The sequence below is a fragment of the Athalia rosae genome, chromosome 4 (genome assembly GCF_917208135.1).
Source record: "Athalia rosae chromosome 4, iyAthRosa1.1, whole genome shotgun sequence".
NCBI lineage: Eukaryota > Metazoa > Arthropoda > Insecta > Hymenoptera > Athaliidae > Athalia > Athalia rosae.
In genome coordinates this window covers 7,625,778-7,643,176 of record NC_064029.1, presented here as the reverse complement: position 1 = coordinate 7,643,176, position 17,399 = coordinate 7,625,778, and the positions used below count along the sequence as shown (strand labels likewise).

Sequence of the window (17,399 nt, the reverse complement as noted above, 5' to 3'; positions counted from 1 at the left end):
GATATGTGACTGTCCGTGCTTTATATTTCACGCGTTACGATGTCGCGATAAAAATTAAAAAAAAAATCAATTCGACGCTCCTGTGAAAAATTCAACCATTCTATATCGAAGTGAAGACGTGCGATTCGAAGGGGCGCGAGAGATTCCGAAGGCAATTTCCATGAATGAAAGACGAAGACTAAGAATAAACGTAATCGCAAGGGTGGGTGGAAATTCGAGGGACCGTGTTTAAGCTCGGTGGCGAGTGGCAATAATGTAGCGCAATACCCATTTCGGAGTAATCGTTGTTTTGTAGGATGGAGTACAAGGCAAATATGCATACGGGGGGGTGACATGGAAACCGGGTACGTACAAGTTCGAGGCTACGGAGACGTGATGGAGACGTCGCATGCGTTTGGAAATACGGCGATCAGCGCCGCGGTCCTCCAGCCAAAACGCGCATCGCGCATTGCCTACGGCTCCGGCGAACATTCTGTTGTGAATCTCCGTCTGGCGCGGTACTCGAATAGGAGTAACTTTTACCTTGTTAACAGATCATCGCTATCGCTCAAAGGCGATTCGAATAAAATATCCCGTCAGAAACAGAAGAGAGAACTGTACGTTCGTTCGACTACCTAACAAAGTGCGGTACGACGTTGTCCGATAAATTTCTCATCTGAGTAAGCAAATTTATCCAACTTCCGAAGCTATTTTTGGAATGAAACAGACTCGATTTCGTAATGGGATAACAGAAAGAATTGATCTTGTTATTTGATATTCAAAAGGCGACGATCTGGATAATTAATTATTTTTGTTGAGAAGGGGGCGAGAAAAGGTACTCGATTTAAAATCGGTCCAAGAAGTCTCCCACATGTGCGACCGCCCCGTACGGTCTCTTTCATTTCCTGCACAGTCTTCTGTCAAGATATTTACCATCGTTGGAATCGAGGAACCGATACGTTGAAATCAAACGACATAGAGATTCAAAGTCGAGCAGCGTCGATTCACTGAAACACAAAGTTTTGTCCCAGCGATTAAACTTTTCTTCGAAATCACACCGCTCCTCCGGACAACGTTATTACGGTGCAAAGTTCAGAGTGCGAGGAGTCATCGAGTGGTAACGTTTGGAATCCTATCACCTTCCGTGATCAGAAGTGTCGAGGGTGCTGAACCGGTCGAACTGAATATAGTAGACGCACGGCGAGGATAAAATAAAAAGTACGAAATTAAATAAACATCAATTAAGAGCGCTCATTTAGCGTGGAATTCTACAGGTTGTTTTTCCCGTTGTCACATCAGCCGCTCAGATGATCAGAAGCTAACGCGTTTCTAATATTAGCAACGGGCGTATAAGACAAAGTCCGATCATTATTCATCCGTCAGTGTAATTTGTGTGTTGTGGCTAATATTTATAACCGTCTCATTATTATATCGATAGAAAAAACAGGGTCAAGATTTTCTATTGATAAACCGTTGAAGAACAGTTAACAATACGTACTTCACTCGCTCAGCCTTTAATAAAAGACGTTGGGATTCCGTGGCGATCCGAAGGGCACACACGATCGCTACAGAGTTAGCATTTCTCCTGATAAAATAATATCGATTTTTTCGAAATATTTTTGACTCAGAAAATCGCAGATTTTGTACCGTGAAGCAGGTAGTGCGAGAATATATGTGCTAATGAAATGTTTGTTCACAAAAGAAAGAAAAAAGAAATCGATCTGATCGAAGAACTATTTTAAAAAAGTTCGGAAGTTAATCTTCGAGGATAAACAGATCAGACTGCTACGATGAAAGTAAAGATAATTAAAACGCACGTATTCAGCCGCAGTGAATCAGAAATAATAAAGTTTTTATCAATAAGTGTGAAATCCAGTGCAAATTGAGTATCGCCGAAGATAACATTGTGATCGCGCCGATGGTTACGTGAAATTAGCGGTGACACGCTAATCGGGTGAGTACCCTCGTTAAATTTTCATTTAAAACTGTATAAAGAAATAGCCGAGCCATGGACAACCGTATGTTACCTATACATAAATTTGTGAAACGATATGTTAAGAATGATTATCGACGCGTACTTTGAAACTTCCAAGCCAGGTAAGAGGAAAATTTTTTGTTCCAAAATAAAAGGAAAACTTTGAAAAAATTTATACGCTTGTCTGGAACTGGTTCAGCGGCGTTTCGCCAGCAGCTTAGCATAACGAGAGCGTTCTGGCTCAATCATATTTTATTTTTTCGTTCTCTTCACTTTGTTTTCCAACACGGTGGCGACGCGTGAAGCTTTCGGGGTGGTGCGGCCGCACTTTCTTCAAACTCGTAATCCTTCGAGTTGCCTCGTTACTTTGGCCAAACAATTTTCACGATATTTTCATTGGAGTTTTACCAAACCGAGGCGTTGGGATTAACACTCACGAGAATTTATGCATTCGTGCGTTATATCATCTACATTTTTGCTGGACGTTCACACGCATCCGCGCTAACGTAAACGTTTAACGGCCACTACGTACCCCGCGAATATTCACCGCAGTTTTCGCACGACCGTTTACTACATTGCGAACTTACCATCGACTATCAGAGGAATGTGCGTACCTACGCGGCGGAATTACGCGGTTGACGGTACGATGAAGCGATGATTTGTTAACGGTGCAACTTGTTTGCCTCATTGAAGCTTGAATCGGTAACGTGTTTCCGGTCCGTCGGTTTTGTTCAATACACGCAGTTCTAGCACCCGAATCACCGCGTCACCGCGTTCCGCGAGCCCCCGATTTTCCCATGCCCCATCAAATAATTGGCGTGTACTTCCCAATCAGGTGCCTGATGTTTACCTCCACGGTGATCGATGGAGTCCAGATTGAAACCCCAAAGCGGTTTATGTACGTATTTTACCGCCACATCCATTTTGTTTTTTCTTTTTATGAATCTCCTTTTACCGGTAGGGAGAAAATCCCAAAAAAATCGACATTCTACTCGCATCGGCTTCACGCCTAAGTACCGTGGGACCAAATGGCTCGTGTTAAAATACTCCGGAAATTCGTACATCCGAAAAACTTTGCCGCACAAAGTATCTGACTCTGGTCTGGATTTCTTCTCTTCTGCGTATAATATAGATGCCCAATTTTTTTTAATATTGTTTTCTACGTCTATCTTCTTTTTCGCAAACAACGCAAGGTAATCATTGATTCGGTTGATGGGGCGGACGTAGATTCCTACCCCGCACTTCACGTGATACTCATAAGAAATCAACTCGTAGGTACTAATTCTCGGGTTGGTTGAGAATCGGAAATCGTTTATTTCATTTAACTTCTTCTCCGGGAGGATGTGGTATCAATGAGTTTCAGGTATACTCCGATAATTATGGAGGAACGATCGATTACCAAATCAAGTTATAAAAGTCAGAATCTAAATCCAGGGAGCACCTGATCGTGACTCGAATAATGACGTAAATTGATCCATTCAAGTTTTACGAAATGGGGATGGGATTCGGTAAAATTTCCAATTTCCAGTATTCGCTGAATTAAATCTTGTATCGTCCGTGTAACTACGCCGAATAGGCCGAGGATAATGATCCTCGAAAGCCGAATATCATTTAATTTGGACCCAAATTGCGGATGATTGTGAAACTAAAATCTACGAAGAGAATTTGGTGAATTAATAATTTCCGGATGACATGCCGTGATAATTATCGGTGAAATCACATGGGCGCGTGTACCTCGATTCACCGTATCCCCCGTGGGGTGAAAAGTTTTCTAATTATTTCGTAATCTCTGCAGGGAATAATCGGATAAACAATTATATAGTTGATGCCCGATACGTGCAGCTACCTTCACTTGCCTCCTCTGTACATATTTACTTAATTTTCATGTACCGGTATGCACATACGTCTGCGCAAATATGTTCAGCGAGTGCGATGTTCTTTGTCGATGAGAAGAGAAGAGGGAAAAAAAAAAAAAAATGAAAAAATGAAAAAAGGAAAATGAAAAAGTAAAACAACATCGCACGCACACCGCCGATCGGCAGCTGCCTCCGCAAATATTTTTTTCGAAACAATATTATTTCTAGAGATATTTGCATTGTTCTTTATAGTCAAGAACTGTTTGAAAAGAGGCTAAAATAACATGTGATACTATTATTTACTTTATACGGTGCAAACGTCTTGATAAATATTATAACGTGACTTGATATATCTGCACGACTGTTGAGTCGAGATTAGCCGAAATTCGCGGCGTCTGCAGATTTAATTATCGCGAAAAATTATCCGAAACACAATGGAAACCTTGTGTCTGCGGGATGAATCGCTCGTAAACTTGTCAAATGAATGTCAAACTTCAACTCTAACCGATCAAGCATACCTAATTGTGGAATCGGTTGCCTGTGCCCAGAATTTTTCGTTGTTTTCCTAGTCGTAAACGAGGGCGAACACATCAGTAACCGAACCATTCGTTTTTTCCCTATAAATAATTGGCGAACATTGATCCCGATTGGTTCGTGGAACGAAAGCGTATTTTTCCTCCGTTATTCCGTATTCCCATAAAACCATGCGTCGCATGGGATGAATCTTTGATTCTTTCCATCCCGGTGCGATTGCGAAGTACCCACGTATTTTCTAGCAGAAATATAATCGTTCGCTCGCTATTTCAAATCCACAGTAGAAAACGGACTAATGTTTTTTTTTTCTCTCTCTCTTCAGCGACCTGTTTAATCGTTTCCAACGTAAGGACTTTTATCTAACGCGAAACAGCCCTTGGTTGCCGAGGTGGAATTAACCTCGGAAATTATGGCCCATTCCGAGTCCCCGGAGTAACCGCGCCGCTTCGATGGGAGTTGAGGTAAAATTTTATTGGCCACGGTTCCGCGGTCTGCTCTTTGTCAACCCCTATGCATAAAATAAGTAGCGCCTACCGTTACACCTGACCCACATGAGCTGCGGGAGCCGCGGGAGCTGCGGGAGCTTCCAGGCTTTCGGCTAGCAGGGTTTCAGCTCCCTGGAAAATTGACGAGCGCTCAGTCAAAGGATTTCGAATATCTCGATCCCGCGGGCTGTCTTTTGATTCGAAGAATCACAGACTGCTCGTCAGATTAATACCTGCAGGATATACTCATAGGTAGGTACGTTACATTTTCATACGTACCTAAGGAATTAAGGATCATTTTAGTCTCACGAGATCAAGGGACAGTTATTTATCCCGAGTTGCTACGTTGATTAGCTAAAAGCCGATGAGTATAATGGCGAGTACGATGTGTTTCTTGTGGTTCGAAGCCAAAATACGGCCTAGGGGGTAGGTTTTTTTTCTCTTTTCATATTTCTTATGAAAAAAAAAACAAAAAACATTTTCGTACGTCGGTCTGAGAGACAGAAACGTTGATTCGCCTTTTTTGTCTCTATATGAATTCATTCTGCTGAGAAAGCTCTCCAATTTCGCTGCGTGTACCCAGCTTCGAATTCTGCATTGGTGCGTCGCACGCTTTTGTTTAGTAAATTTTTTTTCAGACCGTTATTTCGTCTTTCGAATTTCAGTGAAATTTCGATGACTGCGGATTATGCTTTTGACAAGGAACAACGTCTGTTAACCTCCAACCGCGCGTTCATGGTTTACTAATTAGAAATTATTAATAATAGAAACGTCGAGATGTATAAATAATTTTCACGTATATATACTGCACTCGTCGAAAATTAGCAAAATAATCAATGTAACATTACTAGAGTTATGCCGGCGGGATAAAGAGCTATTATTATTATTATTATTCGTACCCATTCACATAGTTGAGTTTTTTTTTTTTTTTTTTTTGTTTCTTTATTTCGCATGATGATATTCCGAATTCTAATCCGACCGGTGTAAATTCCAGCTGTCATGCTGCAAACTAGTCGAACGTGTTCCAGTTCCAGTTCCATTAGATCTCATTTTTTTTCTCTTGTGCTCGATCGTTAATTGACGTCCGACGTAATTTTGGCTGTGATACACAACTGCGAAATAGGATATCGCTGTTCAGAATCAAGGTTCTGCTTTTGCTTTTGGGTTTTCCCCTATCCCCGTAGGTATTCGATATTCTTGAATAGCCGTGTACGTTGGCTAGCTGAGAACCGATTGGCGTAGGTTCTCGTAGTTTTTGAAACCGGGCGAGTGTATCGAGCGAGCAGAATACGATCAATCGGTTTGTTCATCTAACGCGTACCACGTACAGCGTATCACGGTTTTTGGTGCATCGCTAAATTAAGTAACAAGAGTGATTACGGAGCTTCGAAGTAACGGGACGTTGGCACGTTCCGAAACCCTTCTGGTAACCTTCGGACCCCGATACCCGCGCGAAATTTCACACGAAACTGGCGGGAGAGGGATAGAAATTTGTTGCCTCAAAGTTATACAAATGTCTGAAGAATTTTATGGGTGCAACCTTCGTAACAGGCAACATCTCGTTACCTAATAGAACGAAAAGAAAGGCACCGGCGCGAACGGGCTTCGACTTTTAAGTTTTCAAGGAGGCGTTTTCCTTCCTGCCGCGTCTCGTGGACGACCGCGTTTCGCTGCGGGATGCATTGTCCAGGAATCGAGTCGAACTCGATTGACGAGGGAGCATGGTTTAAATAATACACAAGAATTTATCTGGCATACATATCAGAAGGCCCGTGCGTCAGGTTCGATTGCAGGCGTCTAATTTACGTTCATTCGATACCCGTTGTGATACGAATTAGAGGATGTGTAATAACGGGTTAAAGGCTCGCGTGTTCGTTGAAACCTTGACGACAAGTAAATAACCAATGTACAAATGTATCCTCTACGTCTGGATTTCGATCATGGTATGAATTAGCGATAAAGTAGACAAAGCCATAAATAGTTATTGCTTTTTATTTTATAGAGTTGAACGGTCGGTCATTCCTGACCGAGGAAAGTATATCACGTTACTACTATACCTATAGTATAAATGGTTTACCACTGCCCACAAAGACCGGTGTACACACGACCTTATCAATTTCAGGAAATTCGCTGCGTGCCATTTGAAAATGTGATATCTATATGTAATATCTGATCCATGATAAAGAATGTAATTAATTCCCCCCGCCCACCTCTACCCGCGCTATTTAGCGTAGCTTGAAATTGGTCAATTTCACGTGGTATGAGTAATAACTACATACATTACATTCTCGGCATAACGGTTGCAAAAGGGTTGACGCGAGGTTGGAAAATTTTGGAAATTTTTTATTTTTATTTTTACGACAGACAATCTGGTCGAAAGATATCAACAACCGGGTGATTCGAAAGGCGGTCTATGAAGATTCTGAGAAAATTAAAATGTTTAGATAGAAGACTCTTGACAGCATGTAGGTATATATCTATGTATAGTGAACTTCGGAAACGCTTCTGAAAACTGCAATGGATATTTTTCATCGTATACACACTTATCCCTTTTAGATACAAAAATACTTTTTAGGTCACTTGTGTGACGTAAACTAGATGTACGTACGTTGCGGTTGAAGGGCAATTTCGGGAATAGTTGTATGTACATTTGCATGTGTTTTCCAAACGTCGTTGTATAACTTTGCGTTCTTCCATCGTGCACGCGAAGTCCGGGCTTATTGCGAAGAAGAAGAATAAAGATGCGGGAAAACGTGTAAAATTTGTGGTTTAATATTGTAAATGAAGGTTGCAAATATGCAAAAATTTTTCCCGCACTCGGACGCTCGAGCTTACCGCAGCTTTTAATCGAGCAAGAATTCGCGTAGTCGTACCGCCCGTCGCAGTTAACTGCAGAGAAATTTTCTAACCAAACGACCTTATTTTTCATTACGAGATTTACTCGGGGATATAGTGAACTTTCGTATGATATTGTAATTAAAAGCTCAGTTACGTCAACAAAGACGAGACATCTAACGGAGTTAAAGCTCGAGCTGTGTAGCTCGCGTGGCGCACAAAAAAAAAAAAAAACACCACAGTTTCCACCGGACATTAAATCTGCAGAGACCGGGGGATGGGGTGCAAGGAAAGCTTGTTGAAATTCTTTACCTCCAGGAATTTCAATGGGCATTCCCCGCCTCTTGTACGAGTAGCTAATGTCGGCCGGATGAAAATAAATCACTGCAGATGCTCCCAACAACCCCATTTTTTCAACCCTTATTACACGAAGCGAACAGGTTATAGGTGACTCGCGTTCGCCCATCAGCTTTCGGACCGCACGATTAACACCGCAACCCTCGTTCCATATGAAACGATCCAACGCATTATTTAGTTACGATCCAAACATTTCTTCACGGTTATTCAGATCCGTTATCTGCTTTTGATCGGAAAACTTGATCACCTGATACGAGTCATCCGTAAAAAAAATTTGTCACACTCACTGGACGTGACACTTTCCACATGATCGGGATTCCAGGTCTCCTGCGAACATAATTGGCGGGGGAAGAATTTTCTTCCAGGATTTACTAATCCCGCGTTCGTTCCTGCATTGTTATAACGAAAAGTTCGTCTCAAATATTATTTCATCGGCGGCGAAATTTAGTGGTGCTTTTAGTCGCGGAGTGATGGATGACCGGTGAATTTCAGCGACTCGACGGATAGGTATTCAGTTAGCGGGGTTGGAGAAATTTTTCGGCTAAAATGTTAAATCCGTCGAAAATTGAACTGGCAGCTGGTTAACGGTTGGGTGTTTTCAACTTTATTTGTTTCTCGTTAGCTTCAAGCTGCTAGACGTAAGTAAAAGTGGAGTAATCGTCCGCGCGTACCATTCCCGTGATAAAAAGATAATTACCAAAATTATCACCGCTGTGGTAATTTTTGCGCGGACGAGACGAAGTTGTTCGCGAAAAATTTCGGAGCGTAGCTTTTTATTTTGAATTTTTTTTTTTTTCTTTCTCGTGCAGCTGGAGACGTAGAAGCCCGAGAATATCAATTAATTAATTTGAAAAAATAACTGCGGCGCCTCGCGAAAATTCTACACGAAATTGTGATTCATCTTCTGAATCACGGGGATTTTGTAACGGAGATACAAGATCCGGACCGCTGAATTATAAACTCGTAGGAAAAAAAAATAAATCCATCGGAGTTTCCGTTATTGGGTTTCTAACGATAGTGGCGTAGTGAACCTTCCGGTGCCTAGCTATTTTTATAATGCTATTCTCCGATGAGTTACTCGAGGTTAAGATCAATAGGTACGTTTACATTATCTAACCGGTCCAACGTCGTATCGTACAGTGGCGATACGTACACCGATAGTTTTTCCACAATTTTTACATCTGCAGAAAAAAAAAAACATCAACCTAACCGGAAATTCTCAAAATTGGGATGATCCTAGTCGAAATTATCACATGGAACCGAAAATTTGCAGTTTCTTTGCGATTGCTATAGGGTCTCGTGCACATCAGCATCGGACCGATGATCTAAATGCGAGTAGCGAAAAGATTTATTCAAAACGTGGGCGGAATTGAAAGTTAAAAGTGCCTCCATATTTGGAATTATTATATTCCAAGGGGTGTGTGGACACGCCTCCGTGACAGTAAATCGTGTACGTACACGTTTAGGTGTGCGCGAGTGTTGGGATTGAGATCAACCTGCAATTTCGACAACGTGATAATATTTGCCTCCGCAGAGAAGGTGCTCGTGACTTTGAGCGAGTCCTATATTACAATAATTGTACACATAAACGAGCTGTCGGGAGTGCGAGTTTAATTTCTCATTTAGCGTTTGCCGTACGTACGTGTTACGCGTACATATATTTATGTATAAACCTGATTTGATATCCCGGCCGACTTGACATTGCGCAATCCAGGGATCTGAGAGATGGAAATCAATTCCCTCGCGCAATGAATGCGAACGATCACGTCGTTATAATATCGTCGGCTGAATTTCGGCAGAATATATTCGCACGGATCTGACGATGGCAAAAAAAACGAAAAAATCAACGTGCAAATGAGAATTTTCGCGTGCTAATTTTCCTACCCCGAAGCCGAGAACTCGACACTAAAGAAAATAGAATTCTGTTATTTTTGAAAGTCTCGAACAATGGGATTCCCTTCTGAACTAAATTTCTCTGAAAAGTAATCCCATAAATTCAGCGGCTCCATTACAATTGAAACGTGAGCGGTATAGCCCTCGCGAGTCGGTTCGAGTCGATGTATTAAGTTTCCGAAAAAAAATTGGGCTCTCGCTCGTCGTGTTTTGGAAGCGGTTCAAATCAAATTTGGATGGATAAGAAGTTGAACTTTGCCTTTTTTTCTTTCTCTCCCTTCGATTCCTGACATTTTGAGCACCCACCACCGAGTTAGCGGATCCTTTTCTGATCTCGTTGGCGCATATGCCACATCCATCCGGTTGTCGTTTCCTGTGAGGTTCAAAAAATTACGGACCGGGCGAAACGCTGTACGCGCGATGTAATCTAATATTTTTCACGTCCTCCGAGAGTTACGTGATTTCACCGTCTCCGTCGTACGATTGCTCTATGCCGTGGGGACCATCCGTGGCGATCTGCACCCTTAGGAACGGAGTAATCGAAGTTTCACAGTTTCGCGTTATGTATAACCGCGGAGAGTGGAGTAATCCGACTTGAGGTTATAGAGTGCGGAGGGTAGAGGGTGGAGGACTTTCCCTTTACCGGATCGAGTAAGCTACCGGATTATTCTTAACATTTTTCCATTTTTCCAGACGTTTCAAAAATCGAACCAAAACGCCCGAGGGAAGGTGAGCCAACGTCAGAGGTCGGTGCCGAAGTTAGGGTGTGTGGGGGGGGGGGGTTCTTTTGCGCCGTAGACTTTTATCAGTAATAAGAAATGAGCTAACCATAGAAAACAGGATAAAAGAATATTATATAAATATCTTAAGGGCCGCGAGAACGTCAGTCTCAACATCTTAGATATAATGATAAGCTTGATAAAGGAGCTCGACAATATCCACAGACTTTCGACTAACTTATTTCATACCTCGACGTCGGATATCCAACGGATAAATATTTGACCGAATCGCCTTATACGCGGGGAAGAAAATCATCTCCGACCTGGGTATTTTTTTCCCTCTCTCCCCCTCCCTCCCCCTCTCTTTTTTCTCATGTCTATACTATTTGTAAAGTTTATTTGTTCAACAAATTTGATTTGAAGATTTAAAATTTTTCTGTCTGCTCTGGTGTACAGGGGCACGGTATAGGCATAGTTTCAAACGGTAGATATGACGCAGGGACACAAGAAAAAATAAATTTTTCAACTGAAATCCATTCAGTGCCACACGGTAAAGTTCCATTTATTTGTTCGTTATTATGGTTATTATTCAATATGTTTTTGGAAAACAGTCCGACGCATAATATGGACCGTCGAATGTCCCATAAAATTTAATATCCCATACACGCGATCGAGTACACGCGTCTCTGCTGCTTTTTTTTTTTAATTAACTTTTTTCTTTCGTTTTTCAAAATGTGAGAAAAACACGCTGACTGAATGTATTGCGATTCCATATATTCGGGCATGATCTGATACTCATTAAACATACATCACCGGACGTTTAAATGACGATAGGAATTTTTGTGTATCTCGTCAAAAATAGTACCTGGAGACGAGATAATCTCCGGGTTAATTAATTCTTGATTGTTCAGGCGAGAAACGTTTGAAAAAAAATGGGATGAAAAATGGATCCATCCGTTTTTTTTTCAGTCCTCGTAAAAGGAGAGTGAAAGTGAAATAAAATAGAACCCGGGAAAAACAAGTGTTCTATTTCATCGACTGAAATTTTGTATATTAATAACAATCCTTATCGCTGATAATCTTAACCGTGTGTACCTGTCGCTGACGCAATTCGCTCGATTTCGTGCAGCGTAATTGTTTTTCTGGAAAATTTTGACGAATTATTTTCACACGTCCAACCCAGAAGAGATGACGTGAATTACGCACGTTATTGGATCGCGAGTTGTACCTTCGATACGCTGATTCATGGGAACGAGGTACTTTCAGGCGACATGTAACGTAATTGCGAAAGAATATCATTTCTTATTGCTTTAACCTGCACGTTTTTCAGATCGCTGTTCTCAGCTATCGATTACATCTTTCGGTAGGGTCGACCTTTGTGAAAAATAGCTCAACCTCGGAGTTATTTCTATCCTTTGATCTGGTTATAAAACTGTAGGAAAAAAAAGATTATGGGAAGAAAAAAATAAAAAAATTCATCCCAATTTCGTTGAACCATTACGCTTACGATGTGTTTCGCTTTTGATTAGGGATAGCCTTGACGCGGTCAACGAAGGCCAGGTTCATCGGAAAAATAGATGAGTTCGCTCGATGATTTTATATTTTTCCCCTTCCACGATCCATCTAATTTGAATTTCACCCTGACGGCAGTCAAATTACGGGCGTGATTTTTAAAGAAATTGCTGCTGCGATACACTCGCGGTATAACGTAGGTTCATCACTGCGGATATTTTTTACCGTCGATCTGTGAAAAAATCATAAGAAAAAATGGTGCAAACGACGTTTGGATTCTATTGTGTTTTCTCCATGAGAAAAAATGATACACGTATCACGTGCACCTCGCCCAGATGATTCACTTCGCTATAAAACTAGCGATTACATAGTTTTAGTAGGTCATGCTTGCTTGTACAGATTACGGATGAATATTGTGGCGTGAAAAGGGTGTTCAATTATTCTTCTTAGGATGGAGGTTTTGAGTTCAGTGAAGATCCCGTTGTCGTGTATATGGTGGCAATTTTATATGATATCCTTTTGATTTTATATATTCATTCGGATTAACTTTATAAATTTTTTCATCGGGCTTAGCCGCAATATAATTTCAACTTCTGTGTCATTATTATCATTGTTCTTGAATTTAAATTCGTTTGAATTTAAGCTTTGAAGAATAATTTTTCGCGAATATATATATATATTAACATCGTGGCAGTGTATTATAACTTCTTTCGAACAATTAATTGTATAACGTAATCTTGATCTTTTTTATAATTTTTTTATTTCCATTCTCTACACTCATTCCCGACAGATTAACTTTTCCAACTTGTTAGTTCGGATTGTTAAGAATTCTCCCAGTCAACGAAACGAAATTTAAGTCTTGATAATCTATTGTACTCTCCAGACGTAGGATAACTTTTTTTTTTGTTATTAAATAGGGATGTACATTTATATACATATTTTTTACTCTTACCTCTTTTTTTACACAAAATTTAAGAACGTCTATATCGATGGTGCTCCGTTCCAACTGGAATTAATTACGGTTGCTAATTGTGATTCGATTCTCGCGGGATGAACGAAAGTCGTAAAAGGGCAACACTTTGTTTTACTGCCAAAAATTCGAACAAAAGTTTAGAGGAAAAAAAAAAATCCAGCGGAAAAAAAGAAAACCTGCAGTCATATTAACGCTCAGAATCAGAATCAGAATCAGAATCAGAATCATACAAAGCTTCTTCATTAGCTGCACAATAGAGTACATTAACTGTACTAGTACATTATCGAACCATCAATCTCAATTAGCGGTGAGAAAAAAAGGAAAAGAAAAGGCGAGAAAGGATTAAGAAAAATGAAGAAAACTGCCCGTACAGAAAAGTAGCAAGTTTTAATTATCACGTTAAATTCATGTTTCACCCTAATATTTGCCTTCGGTATTTACATATGTTTTACATGCGAAACTTATACGATACTTATACACTTGCCAGACCACTTCCGCTCCTAAAATATATAATTTTCATATAGATGAATGTATGAATTTCATCCACACGAAATCCGCAACCCATCCGTTGTTTGTTAACCTGCGCGAGTTAACATAGACGTAGAGTTATAGTTCGCGTGTTTTTGGAACATCAAGAATCTCCTGTGGAAAAAAAGAAATGAAAAAAGTGAAAAAAGCCACTATAATCTGAGTATCTGTAATTTATATCAAGTCGCTGATACTGTATCACTCGCATGCCCAGGGGGACATCAAATAGTGTTTAAGTTCTTTTTCACAGAATCTACATTTTCCTACATTTTCCTGCGCCCGTTTGTGTCACCCCGCGAATACTCGTACATGGGATATCAAAATTTACCCTTTGTAATCATTACATCAGTGAACAAAAGTAACGAATACATGTACATGAATGTTGATAAATAACTGTGCCAAACTCAAGCGGGCGACAAAGGGCACTTCAACGAGTAATCTGAGATAGTCAACCCATATCCGGAGACGTCGCGTTCAGACGCCTCAGGGCATCGAAGGTCGCAGGTTAATCGCCTGATGACCGACAATCATGGTGATAATCTGTATTCATTGAAAACTTACAAATTGATGAATAATTCTACAAAACGAATGGACCACAAACCTAAAGCCTTCGTCTTCTGGATTGTGAGCGTATTACAGCTTTCGAGTTGGGGATGCGCGTTGGGTTGCCAATGAAAGCTTCGTCTATGCTCTTTATCTACGACCTTCAATGCCCTGTAACGCCTGAACGCGACGTTTCCGAACACGGGTCGCTCATCTCAGATTACTTGATTCAGTACACTTAATCCTCCCCTTGAGTTGTGCACGGTTATTTATCAACACTCTGTACAATCATTGACCTTCAATATACTACATTAACAGTAGGAAATGTAAACCGTTCCTTGCGAACACGAACGTTATGAAATTAGATTTTTATGGAAAGTTGCCAAACTTGACAACTATAAATATAATTACTATACTTGAAATACGTTCAGTTGAACGATGTTTTTTTCTATTTTACTGACTGCACGTTTTTTTTTTTTTTTCTCCACACGTGTCTTAATTAGCGGATCTAATTTGCGAGACATTCATTGGTCGTGGAAACGGTTTACAGTGCGGATGACGTGGTGCCGTGAAATGAAAATTTCGAAACATTTAAAATGGCTGCTGATTGGCTATTCAGAGATGATATTTTTTGACGATGATTACGTGATACAGTGAGATTATAATAACAGCTATTGATTGAATATTTTTTCACATAGAGTGATTGGCGTGTCCTGTGTGAAGTAATTGGTCAGTTAATTCGAGTCGATCGCACGAATCAAATCGACATCAGTACTGTTCGAAATAGGCTCGGACCCACTGTGGTCGAAGCATCTGATTTTTTTCAGTTTCAACACGACGAATAAGTGCGCGCAAAGAGCGCGCATGCATGCCGTGCTAGGAATGGAAGAGTTACGAGGTATATCGATTGCGACCGTAAAACCAACTCTATATACGTGTTTGACAGTTATAGCCCGCTCCTCCGACCGTTACTCCAGTAAAATTATTACGAAAAGCTATATTTGAATGTTGAAAAGGATGTTAAATTGGTTTTTCAATAACCGCGTGGTCAGAACACTCACATTCAGAATATGTGTTATTCACGTGCACCCCGGTGTATTTCACCGCGTACACTCGCTTCTTAGAAACTTCTCGAACTAGCATTTTCATTTCTTCAGATTTTTGAGGATGTGAAATTCCGGTGCATCGTACTCTGATTCTTTTTAAAAAAGTTCTCGAGCTCCAGGGTTTCGAATTGAGCAAGATTTTCGTCCGTCTATTAATAAAATGTTTCGTCAAAGTAATTATGCAAATCGCGATGTGCTTCGGTAATACATATAATCTTAATAAATCATTAAACCGTCGAGGGTCGCCTATCGTTAAATTCGTCGCTGATATAATTTTCGGCGTATATAATATATACCGGCAATATCTTAATTATTTTATACAAATATATTATACATTCCATTAATTATCTCTCCCAATGGGGTTTCCATTCTCGCTGAATTCTAATGATTTTACGATAACCGCGCGTCGATGTCCGTACAACAATTTAGGGTCAAAGAATCGCAATGACTCGTTGCAGTGCTCTCCGGTATCTCGGCGACGGAAAATTAGATGGGCGTGAAATTTTAACGACCCTCTGGAAATATTAATTCCCACATAGAACGGAGCGAAGAAATAAAAGAAAAATGATCACGATCAAAAACAGAAATGAAACGACACTCGTTGAGCGTGAATATACCTTGGAAACTTCCGCCCAAAGTTAAAGAGCTTCTACAGGGTGAGTCGCCAAAGGTGTCCGAATAGGTGGAGACTAAACGACGCGATGCGAACGCGACAACGAATAAACGAAGTCGATTTCGTATGCCTCTGGCTACTCACCCTGTATATGTGGTAATACGGAACTTCTTACGCTCTATAACATAGCCTCTTCATACTCGGAATTGGTTTGAAATCCGCGAAAACGTGATCATCGCGAGATGAAAGACTGTGTGCGTCCTGCAGCCCCCTAAATTCTCATTTTTTTCTGCATCCCTGCACATCGCGTGTGGCATTGATTTCTCTAATTGACCTGGTGGTGTCGTATTATTTTTTTTCATCGCCGATTGCCTTCAACAAAATTTTCGGACTCAGTGGCTCGTGTCTTTCGAGTCACTTCACTTCGCGGTACTGACGGAATTAACGGGCTTTTCTCGAGCCCCGTAATTATATTGCAATCGAAAATCACACGAGCGGGAAATTCACGTACATGCGAGTTCGCGATTTTTCAAATGAATTTTCGCAATAAATGAAGTAGACGCGACCCGCACAACTCTACCGACCGAATGATCGTGATTATCGATGGTCGAAAATTCACTCCCATAAAATATGGTGAGCTTTCCAAGAATCCTGCAACTCTGCCGGAAATAAAACTTCGTGCATCGATGTGTGACGCGTATTGTTAAATAAGTGGCATAAATCACGAAGAAAATTGACGAGGAAAGGATACGGAGTCCCGCGGTGGACCTCAATTTACGCGGAAGAAAAATATAACGGTCGGACAGCCGCCAATAATTTACGTCAAGTCACACTTTTGTTATTCGATTTCCTTTTCTTCTTTTTTTTTTCTCTCTCTCCGACCTCTGACAATCTGACCGTATAGAAATATCATCCGAGCCAATTATTTTTTTATTATTTCAGCATCTTGGTAAATGATTCGCCTTCGGACTTCCGTAATAAAATTAATCACCTCGGAACGCGTAGCGAATTTTATATTGTTTTCCTTACACCCAAATCCCAGGCTTTTTTTTTCAAAGTGCCAAAGTAACAGGGTCCCTCTGCAATCTCCAGCACGGCGATATAAAATCATATTCCTTTTTCCGGGATAAAAGCAAGCATTGTATCGAGCGGCTCTGACATCGATATTGTATATCTTTAATGTCACCACTCCCAGCTTTCACCCTAAAACCAACGGATATAGTGTGCAGAAAATATACGAGGTCCGTATCAGGTAGCGATGAATATCCTGAATAACAAAACCAACATATTGTGAATTATCAACTCGAACGATCAGCTCGTTGAGTGTTGTTTGTATCTTTATCACCGATCTGGTACCAAAAATAACAAAATAACAAAAAAAAAAATTGAAAAAAAAAAACCATTACTCGTTTCAATCGTGCGACCACTTCGTTTCTTTTTTTATTTCCGCTTCCCCAAAAAATGCTAACGAAAAGCTTGCGAAACGTGGGA

General features: G+C 40.6%; 1 protein-coding gene across 6 annotated transcripts in view; it reads left to right on the top strand.

The window, feature by feature from the left end:
• The first annotated feature begins 290 nt into the window (after positions 1 to 290).
• Positions 291 to 17,399, top strand: part of LOC105692764 (RYamide receptor) — a 33,958-nt gene continuing 16,849 nt past the window's right edge. For 3 of the 6 annotated variants that reach the window (XM_048654965.1, XM_048654966.1, XM_048654962.1), the window contains exon 1: positions 293 to 1,933. The gene's annotated coding sequence lies outside the window, so the exon portion shown is untranslated. Of the gene's footprint in view, positions 1,934 to 2,797; positions 2,853 to 4,666; positions 4,806 to 17,399 lie in introns of those variants that run through there. The other 3 variants (XM_048654963.1, XM_012412197.2, XM_048654964.1) reach the window with 3 other exon arrangements.